This window comes from Megachile rotundata, unplaced genomic scaffold, assembly GCF_050947335.1.
Source record: "Megachile rotundata isolate GNS110a unplaced genomic scaffold, iyMegRotu1 scaffold0205, whole genome shotgun sequence".
Lineage (NCBI taxonomy): Eukaryota > Metazoa > Arthropoda > Insecta > Hymenoptera > Megachilidae > Megachile > Megachile rotundata.
Window position 1 is genome coordinate 223,596 of NW_027473502.1, and position 12,644 is coordinate 236,239.

Consider the following 12,644-nt stretch of genomic DNA (forward strand, 5'->3'; position numbering starts at 1 on the left):
ATAATAGTAAGAGTAATGAGTATAGTAATTGTCGCTCTATCGATCATATAAGCATAATATGGCTAATAATATGAGTTAGATAGATAATAATAAGAGTAATGTGTATAGTTATTGTCGTTCCATCGATCATATCTGCATAATATGGTTAATCATATGAGTTAGATTGGTAATAGTGAGTGTAATTAGTTTAGTAAATGTCGTTCTATCGCTCATATAAGCATAATATAGCTAATAATATGAGTTACATTGATAATAATAAGAGTAATGAGTATAGTAATTGTCGTTCTATCGATCATATCTGCGTAATATGGCTAATAATATGAGTTAGATTGATAATAATAAGAGCAATATGTATAGTAACTGTCGTTCTATCGATCATATAAGCATAATATGGCTAATAATATGAGTTAGATTGATAATAGTGAGTGTAATAAGTATAGTAATTGTCGTTCTATCGATCATATAAGCAGAATATGGCTAATAATATGAGTTAGATTGATAATAGTAAGAGTAATGCGTATACTAATTGTCGTACTATCGATCATATAAGCATAATATGGCTAATAATATGAGTTAGATTGATAATAATAAGAGTAATGAGTATAGTAATTGTCGTTCTATCGATCATATAAGCATAATATGGCTAATAATATGAGTTAGATTGATAATAATAACAGTAATGAGTATAGTAATTGTCGTTCTATCGATCATATAAGCATAATATGGCTAATAATATGAGTTAGGTTGATAATAGTGAGTGTAATAAGTATAGTAATTGTCGTTCTATCGATCATATAAGCAGAATATGGCTAATAATATGAGTTAGATTGATAATAGTAAGAGTAATGAGTATAGTAATTGTCGCTCTATCGATCATATAAGCATAATATGGCTAATAATATGAGTTAGATAGATAATAATAAGAGTAATGTGTATAGTTATTGTCGTTCCATCGATCATATCTGCATAATATGGTTAATCATATGAGTTAGATTGGTAATAGTGAGTGTAATTAGTTTAGTAAATGTCGTTCTATCGCTCATATAAGCATAATATAGCTAATAATATGAGTTACATTGATAATAATAAGAGTAATGAGTATAGTAATTGTCGTTCTATCGATCATATCTGCGTAATATGACTAATAATATGAGTTAGATTGATAATAATAACAGTAATGTGTATAGTAATTGTCGTCCTATCGATCATATAAGCATAATATGGCTAATAATATGAGTTAGATTGATAATAATAAGAGAAGTGAGTATAGTAATTGTCGTTCTATCGATCATATCTGCATAATATGGTTAATAATATGAGTTAGATTGGTAATAGTGAGTGTAATAAGTATAGTAATTGTCGTTCTATCGGTCATATGAGCATAATATGGCTAATAATATGAGTTAGATTGATAATAATAAGAGTAATAAGTATAGTAATTGTCGTTCTATCGATCATATAAGCATAATATGGCTAATAATATGAGTTAGATTGATAATAGTGAGTGTAATAAGTATAGTAATTGTCGTTCTATCGATCATATAAGCAGAATATGGCTAATAATATGAGTTAGATTGATAATAGTGAGTGTAATAAGTATAGTAATTGTCGTACTATCGATCATATAAGCATAATGTGGCTAATAATATGAGTTAGATTGATAATAATAAGAGTAGTGAGTATAGTAATTGTCGTTCTATCTATCATATCTGCATAATATGGTTAATAATATGAGTTAGATTGATAATAGTGAGTGTAATAAGTATAGTAATTGTCGCTCTATCGATCATATAAGCATAATATGGAAATAATATGAGTTAGATAGATAATAATAAGAGTAATGTGTATAGTTATTGTCGTTCTATCGATCATATCTGCATAATATGGTTAATCATATGAGTTAGATTGGTAATAGTGAGTGTAATAAGTATAGTAATTGTCGTTCTATCGGTCATATGACCATAATATGGCTAATAATATGAGTTAGATTGATAATAGTAAGTGTAATAAGTATAGTAATTGTCGTTCTATCGATCATATAAGCATAATATGGCTAATAATATGAGTTAGATTGATAATAGTGAGTGTAATAAGTATAGTAATTGTCGTTCTATCGATCATATAAGCAGAATATGGCTAATAATATGAGTTAGATTGATAATAGTAAGTGTAATGGGTATAGTAATTGTCGTACTATCGATCATATAAGCATAATGTGGCTAATAATATGAGTTAGATTGATAATAATAAGAGTAATGAGTATAGTAATTGTCGTTCTATCGATCATATCTGCATAATATGGTTAATAATATGAGTTAGATTGATAATAGTGAGTGTAATAAGTTTAGTAAATGTCGTTCTATCGATCATATAAGCATAATATAGCTAATAATATGAGTTACATTGATAATAATAAGAGTAATAAGTATAGTAATTGTCGTTCTATCGATCATATAAGCATAATATGGCTAATAATATGAGTTAGATTGATAATAGTAAGAGTAATGGGTATAGTAATTGTCGTACTATCGATCATATAAGCATAATGTGGCTAATAATATGAGTTAGATTGATAATAATAAGAGTAATAAGTATAGTAATTGTCGTTCTATCGGTCATATAACCATAATATGGCTAATAATATGAGTTAGATTGATAATAATAAGAGTAATGAGTATAGTAATTGTCGTACTATCGATCATATAAGCATAATGTGGCTAATAATATGGGTTAGATTGATAATAATAACAGTAATGAGTGTAGTAATTGTCGTTCAATCGATCATATCTGCATTATATGGTTAATAATATGAGTTAGATTGATAATAGTGAGTGTAATAAGTATACTAATTGTCGCTCTACCGATCATATAAGCATAATATGGCTAATAATATGAGTTAGATAGATAATAATAAGAGAAATGAGTATAGTTATTGTCGTTCTATCGATCATATCTGCATAATGTGGTTAATAATATGAGTTAGATTGATAATAATAAGAGTAATGAGTCTAGTAATTGTCGTTCTATCGATCATATCTGCATAATATGGTTAATAATATTAGTTAGAATGATAACAGTGAGTGTAATAAGTTTAGTAATTGTCGTTCTATGGATAATATAAGCATAATATGGCGAATAATATGAGTGAGATTGATAATAATAAGAGTAATGAGTATAGTAATTGTGGTTCTATCGATCATATAAGCATAATATGGCTAATAATATGAGTTAGATTGATAAAGGTGAGTGTAATAAGTTTAGTAAATGTCGTTCTATCGATCATATAAGCATAATATAGCTAATAATATGAGTTAGATTGATAATAATAAGAGTAATGAGTTTAGTAATTGTCGTTCTACCGATCATATAAGCATAATATGGCTAATAATATGAGTTAGATTGATAATAATAAGAGTAATGAGTCTAGTAATTGTCGTTCTATCGATCATATCTGCATAATATGGTTAATAATATGAGTTAGATTGTTAATAATAAGAGTAATGAGTATAGTCATTGTCGTTCTATCGATCATATCGGCATAATATGGTTAATAATATGAGTTACATTGATAATAGTGAGTGTAATAAGTTTAGTAAATGTCGTTCTATCGATCATATAAGCATAATATAGCTAATAATATGAGTTACATTGATAATAATAAGAGTAATAAGTATAGTAATTGTCGTTCTATCGATCATATAAGCATAATATGGCTAATAATATGAGTTAGATTGATAATAATAACAGTAATGAGTATAGTAATTGTCGTCCTATCGATCATATAAGCATAATATGGCTAATAATATGAGTTAGATTGATAATAATAAGAGTAATGAGTATAGTAATTGTCGTTCTATCGATCATATCTGCATAATATGGTTAATAATATGAGTTAGATTGATAATAGTGAGTGTAATAAGTTTAGTAATTGTCGTTCTATCGATAATATAAGCATAATATGGCTAATAATATGAGTGAGATTGATAATAATAAGAGTAATGAGTATAGTAATTGTCGTTCTATCGATCATATAAGCATAATATGGCTAATAATATGAGTTAGATTGATAATAATAAGAGTAATAAGTACAGTAATTGTCGTTCTATCGATCATATAAGCATAATATGGCTAATAATATGAGTGAGATTGATAATAATAAGAGTAATGAGTATAGTAATTGTCGTTCTATCGATCATATCTGCATACTATGGTTAATAATATGAGTTAGATTGATAATAGTGAGTGTAATAAGTTTAGTAATTGTCGTTCTATCGATAATATAAGCATAATATGGCTAATAATATGAGTGAGATTGATAATAATAAGAGTAATGAGTATAGTAATTGTCGTTCTATCGATCATATAAGCATAATATGGCTAATAATATGAGTTAGATTGATAATAATAAAAGTAATAAGTACAGTAATTGTCGTTCTATCGATAATATAAGCATAATATGGCTAATAATATGAGTGAGATTGATAATAATAAGAGTAATAAGTATAGTAATTGTCGTTCTATCGATCTTATAAGCATAATATGGCTAATAATATGAGTTAGATTGATAATAATAACAGTAATGAGTATAGCAATTGCCGTCCTATCGATCATATAAGCATAATATGGCTAATAATATGAGTTAGATTGATAATAATAAGGGTAATATGTATAGTAATTATCGTTCTATCGATCATATAAGCACAATATGGCTAATAATATGAGTTAGATTGATAATAATAAGGGTAATATGTATAGTAATTATCGTTCTATCGATCATATAAGCATAATATGGCTAATAATATGAGTTAGATTGATAATAATAACAGTAATGAGTATAGTAATTGTCGTCCTATCGATCATATAAGCATAATAAGGCTAATAATATGAGTTAGATTGATAATAATAACAGTAATGAGTATTGCAATTGCCGTCCTATCGATCATATAAGCATAATATGGCTAATAATATGAGTTAGATTGATAATAATAAGGGTAATATGTATAGTAATTATCGTTCTATCGATCATATAAGCATAATATGGCTAATAATATGAGTTAGATTGATAATAATAACAGTAATGAGTATAGTAATTGTCGTCCTATCGATCATATAAGCATAATAAGGCTAATAATATGAGTTAGATTGATAATAATAAGAGTAATATGTATAGTAATTATCGTTCTATCGATCATACAAGCATAATATGGCTAATAATATGAGTTAGATTGATAATAATAACAGTAATGAGTATAGTAATTGTCGTCCTATCGATCATATAAGCAGAATATGGCTAATAATATGAGTTAGATTGATAATAGTAAGAATAATGAGTATAGCAATTGTCGTACTATCAATCATATAAGCATAATGTGGCTAATAATATGAGTTAGATTGATAATAATAAGAGTAATGAGTCTAGTAACTGTCGTTCTATCGATCATATCTGCATAATATGGTTAATAATATTAGTTAGAATGATAACAGTGAGTGTAATAAGTTTAGTGATTGTCGTTCTATCGATCATATCTGCATAATATGGTTAATAATATGAGTTAGATTGATAATAGTAAGAGTAATGAGTATAGTAATTGTCGTTCTATCGATCATATCTGCATAATATGGTTAATAATATGAGTTACATTGATAATAGTGAGTGTAATAAGTTTAGTAAATGTCGTTCTATCGATCATATAAGCATAATATAGCTAATAATATGAGTTACATTGATAATAATAAGAGTAATAAGTATAGTAAGTGTCGTTCTATCGATCATATAAGCATAATATGGCTAATAATATGAGTTAGATTGATAATAATAACAGTAATGAGTATAGTAATTGTCGTTCTATCGATCATATAAGCATAATATGGCTAATAATATGAGTTAGATTGATAATAATAAGAGTAATGAGTCTAGTAACTGTCGTTCTATCGATCATATCTGCATAATATGGTTAATAATATGAGTTAGATTGATAATAATAAGAGTAATGAGTATAGTAATTGTCGTTCTATCGATCATATAAGCATAATATGGCTAATAATATGAGTTAGATTGATAATAGTGAGTGTAATAAGTTTAGTAAATGTCGTTCTATCGATCATATAAGCATAATATAGCTAATAATATGAGTTACATTGATAATAATAAGAGTAATAAGTATAGTAATTGTCGTTCTATCGATCATATAAGCATAATATGGCTAATAATATGAGTTAGATTGATAAAAGTGAGTGTAATAAGTTTAGTAAATGTCGTTCTATCGATCATATAAGCATAATATAGCTAATAATATGAGTTAGATTGATAATAATAAGAGTAATGAGTATAGTAATTGTCGTTCTATCGATCATATCTGCATAATATGGTTAATAATATGAGTTAGATTGATAATAGTGAGTGTAATAAGTTTAGTAAATGTCGTTCTATCGATCATATAAGCATAATATAGCTAATAATATGAGTTACATTGATAATAATAAGAGTAATAAGTATAGTAATTGTCGTTCTATCGATCATATAAGCATAATATGGCTAATAATATGAGTTAGATTGATAAAAGTGAGTGTAATAAGTTTAGTAAATGTCGTTCTATCGATCATATAAGCATAATATAGCTAATAATATGAGTTAGATTGATAATAATAAGAGTAATGAGTATAGTAATTGTTGTTCTATCGATCATATAAGCATAATATGGCTAATAATATGAGTTAGATTGATAATAATAAGAGTAATGAGTCTAGTAACTGTCGTTCTATCGATCATATCTGCATAATATGGTTAATAATATGAGTTAGATTGATAATAATAAGAGTAATGAGTATAGTAATTGTCGTTCTATCGATCATATCTGCATAATATGGTTAATAATATGAGTTACATTGATAATAGTGAGTGTAATAAGTTTAGTAAATGTCGTTCTATCGATCATATAAGCATAATATAGCTAATAATATTAGTTACATTGATAATAATAAGGGTAATGAGTATAGTAATTGTCGTTCTATCGATCATATCTGCATAATATGACTAATAATATGAGTTAGATTGATAATAATAACAGTAATGAGTATAGTAATTGTCGTCCTATCGATCATATAAGCATAATATGGCTAATAATATGAGTTAGATTGATAATAATAAGAGTAATATGTATAGTAATTATCGTTCTATCGATCATATAAGCATAATATGCCTAATAATATGAGTTAGATTGATAATAATAACAGTAATGAGTATAGTAATTGTCGTCCTATCGATCATATAAGCATAATATGGCTAATAATATGAGTTAGATTGATAATAATAAGAGTAATATGTATAGTAACTGTCGTTCTATCGATCATATAAGCATAATATGGCTAATAATATGAGTTAGATTGATAATAGTGAGTGTAATAAGTATAGTAATTGTCGTTCTATCGGTCATATGAGCATAATATGGCTAATAATATGAGTTAGATGGATAATAATAAGAGTATTAAGTATAGTAATTGTCGTTCTATCGATCATATAAGCATAATATGGCTAATAATATGAGTTAGATTTGATAATAGTGTGTTGTAATAAGTATAGTAATTGTCGTTCTATCGATCATATAAGCATAATATGGCTAATAATATGAGTTAGATTGATAATAATAAGAGTAATATGTATAGTAATTATCGTTCTAGTCGATCATATAAGCATAATATGCCTAATAATATGAGTTAGATTGATAATAATAACAGTAATGAGTATAGTAATTGTCGTCCTATCGATCATATAAGCATAATATGGTTAATAATATGAGTTAGATTGATAATAATAAGAGTAATGAGTATAGTAATTGTCGTTCTATCGATCATATCTGCATAATATGGTTAATAATATGAGTTACATTGATAATAATAAGAGTAGTGAGTATAGTAATTGTCGTTCTATCGATCATATCTGCATAATATGGTTAATAATATGAGTTACATTGATAATAGTGAGTGTAATAAGTTTAGTAAATGTCGTTCTATCGATCATATAAGCATAATATAGCTAATAATATGAGTTACATTGATAATAATAAGAGTAATGAGTATAGTAATTGTCGTTCTATCGATCATATAAGCATAATATGGCTAATAATATGAGTTACATTGATAATAATAAGAGTAATAAGTATAGTAATTGTCGTTCTATCGATCATATAAGCATAATATGGCTAATAATATGAGTTAGATTGATAATAATAACAGTAATGAGTATAGTAATTGTCGTCCTATCGATCATATAAGCATAATATGGCTAATAATATGAGTTAGATTGATAATAGTGAGTGTAATAAGTATAGTAATTGTCGTTCTATCGATCATATAAGCAGAATATGGCTAATAATATGAGTTATATTGATAATAGTAAGAGTAATGAGTATAGTAATTGTCGTACTATCGATCATATAAGAATAATGTGGCTAATAATATGAGTTAGATTGATAATAATAAGAGTAGTGAGTATAGTAATTGTCGTTCTATCGATCATATCTGCATAATATGGTTAATAATATGAGTTAGATTGGTAATAGTGAGTGTAATAAGTATAGTAATTGTCGCTCTATCGGTCATATGAGCATAATATGGCTAATAATATGAGTTAGATTGATAATAGTGAGTGTAATAAGTATAGTAATTGTCGCTCTATCGATCATATCTGCATAATATGGTTAATAATATGAGTTAGATTGATAATAGTAAGAGTAATGAGTATAGTAATTGTCGTTCTATCGATCATATCTGCATAATATGGTTAATAATATGAGTTACATTGATAATAGTGAGTGTAATAAGTTTAGTAAATGTCGTTCTATCGATCATATAAGCATAATATAGCTAATAATATGAGTTACATTGATAATAATAAGAGTAATAAGTATAGTAAGTGTCGTTCTATCGATCATATAAGCATAATATGGCTAATAATATGAGTTAGATTGATAATAATAACAGTAATGAGTATAGTAATTGTCGTTCTATCGATCATATAAGCATAATATGGCTAATAATATGAGTTAGATTGATAATAATAAGAGTAATGAGTCTAGTAACTGTCGTTCTATCGATCATATCTGCATAATATGGTTAATAATATGAGTTAGATTGATAATAATAAGAGTAATGAGTATAGTAATTGTCGTTCTATCGATCATATAAGCATAATATGGCTAATAATATGAGTTAGATTGATAATAGTGAGTGTAATAAGTTTAGTAAATGTCGTTCTATCGATCATATAAGCATAATATAGCTAATAATATGAGTTACATTGATAATAATAAGAGTATAAGTATAGTAATTGTCGTTCTATCGATCATATAAGCATAATATGGCTAATAATATGAGTTAGATTGATAAAAGTGAGTGTAATAAGTTTAGTAAATGTCGTTCTATCGATCATATAAGCATAATATAGCTAATAATATGAGTTAGATTGATAATAATAAGAGTAATGAGTATAGTAATTGTCGTTCTATCGATCATATCTGCATAATATGGTTAATAATATGAGTTAGATTGATAATAGTGAGTGTAATAAGTTTAGTAAATGTCGTTCTATCGATCATATAAGCATAATATAGCTAATAATATGAGTTACATTGATAATAATAAGAGTAATAAGTATAGTAATTGTCGTTCTATCGATCATATAAGCATAATATGGCTAATAATATGAGTTAGATTGATAAAAGTGAGTGTAATAAGTTTAGTAAATGTCGTTCTATCGATCATATAAGCATAATATAGCTAATAATATGAGTTAGATTGATAACATAAGAGTAATGAGTATAGTAATTGTCGTTCTATCGATCATATAAGCATAATATGGCTAATAATATGAGTTAGATTGATAATAATAAGAGTAATGAGTCTAGTAACTGTCGTTCTATCGATCATATCTGCATAATATGGTTAATAATATGAGTTAGATTGATAATAATAAGAGTAATGAGTATAGTAATTGTCGTTCTATCGATCATATCTGCATAATATGGTTAATAATATGAGTTACATTGATAATAGTGAGTGTAATAAGTTTAGTAAATGTCGTTCTATCGATCATATAAGCATAATACAGCTAATAATATTAGTTACATTGATAATAATAAGGGTAATGAGTATAGTAATTGTCGTTCTATCGATCATATCTGCATAATATGACTAATAATATGAGTTAGATTGATAATAATAACAGTAATGAGTATAGTAATTGTCGTCCTATCGATCATATAAGCATAATATGGCTAATAATATGAGTTAGATTGATAATAATAAGAGTAATATGTATAGTAATTATCGTTCTATCGATCATATAAGCATAATATGCCTAATAATATGAGTTAGATTGATAATAATAACAGTAATGAGTATAGTAATTGTCGTTCTATCGATCATATAAGCATAATATGGCTAATAATATGAGTTAGATTGATAATAATAAGAGTAATAAGTACAGTAATTGTCATTCTATCGATCATATAAGCATAATATGGCTAATAATATGAGTTACATTGATAATAGTGAGTGTAACAAGTTTAGTAAATGTCGTTCTATCGATCATATAAGCATAATATAGCTAATAATATGAGTTACATTGATAATAATAAGAGTAATAAGTATAGTAATTGTCGTTCTATCGATCATATAAGCATAATATGGCTAATAATATGAGTTAGATTGATAATAATAACAGTAATGAGTATAGTAATTGTCGTCCTATCGATCATATAAGCATAATATGGCTAATAATATGAGTTAGATTGATAATAATAAGAGTAATGAGTATAGTAATTGTCGTTCTATCGATCATATCTGCATAATATGGTTAATAATATGAGTTAGATTGATAATAGTGAGTGTAATAAGTTTAGTAATTGTCGTTCTATCGATAATATAAGCATAATATGGCTAATAATACGAGTGAGATTGATAATAATAAGAGTAATGAGTATAGTAATTGTCGTTCTATCGATCATATAAGCATAATATGGCTAATAATATGAGTTAGATTGATAATAATAAGAGTAATAAGTACAGTAATTGTCGTTCTATCGATCATATAAGCATAATATGGCTAATATAATGAGTTAGATTGATAATAATAACAGTAATGAGTATAGTAATTGTCGTCCTATCGATCATATAAGCATAATATGGCTAATAATATGAGTTAGATTGATAATAATAACAGTAATGAGTATAGCAATTGTCGTTCTATCGATCATATAAGCATAATATGGCTAATATAATGAGTTAGATTGATAATAATAACAGTAATGAGTATAGCAATTGTCGTCCTATCGATCATATAAGCATAATATAGCTAATAATATGAGTTAGATTGATAATAATAAGGGTAATATGTATAGTAATTATCGTTCTATCGATCATATAAGCATAATATGGCTAATAATATGAGTTAGATTGATAATAATAACAGTAATGAGTGTAGTAATTGTCGTCCTATCGATCATATAAGCAGAATATGGCTAATAATATGAGTTAGATTGATAATAGTAAGAGTAATGAGTATAGCAATTGTCGTACTATCGATCATATAAGCATAATGTGGCTAATAATATGAGTTAGTTTGATAATAATAAGAGTAATGAGTCTAGTAATTGTCGTTCTATCGATCATATCTGCATAATATGGTTAATAATATTAGTTAGAATGATAACAGTGAGTGTAATAAGTTTAGTAATTGTCGTTCTATCGATAATATAAGCATAATATGGCTAATAATATGAGTGAGATTGATAATAATAAGAGTAATGAGTATAGTAATTGTAGTTCTATCGATCATATAAGCATAATATGGCTAATAATATGAGTTAGATTGATAATAATAAGAGTAATAAGTACAGTAATTGTCATTCTATCGATCATATAAGCATAATATGGCTAATAATATGAGTTACATTGATAATAGTGAGTGTAATAAGTTTAGTAAATGTCGTTCTATCGATCATATAAGCATAATATAGCTAATAATATGAGTTACATTGATAATAATAAGAGTAATAAGTATAGTAATTGTCGTTCTATCGATCATATAAGCATAATATGGCTAATAATATGAGTTAGATTGATAATAATAACAGTAATGAGTATAGTAATTGTCGTCCTATCGATCATATAAGCATAATATGGCTAATAATATGAGTTAGATTGATAATAATAAGAGTAATGAGTATAGTAATTGTCGTTCTATCGATCATATCTGCATAATATGGTTAATAATATGAGTTAGATTGATAATAGTGAGTGTAATAAGTTTAGTAATTGTCGTTCTATCGATAATATAAGCATAATATGGCTAATAATATGAGTGAGATTGATAATAATAAGAGTAATGAGTATAGTAATTGTCGTCCTATCGATCATATAAGCATAATATGGCTAATAATATGAGTTAGATTGATAATAATAAGAGTAATATGTATAGTAACTGTCGTTCTATCGATCATATAAGCATAATATGGCTAATAATATGAGTTAGACTGATAATAGTGAGTGTAATAAGTTTAGTAATTGTCGTTCTATCGATAATATAAGCATAATATGGCTAATAATATGAGTGAGATTGATAATAATAAGAGTAATGAGTATAGTAA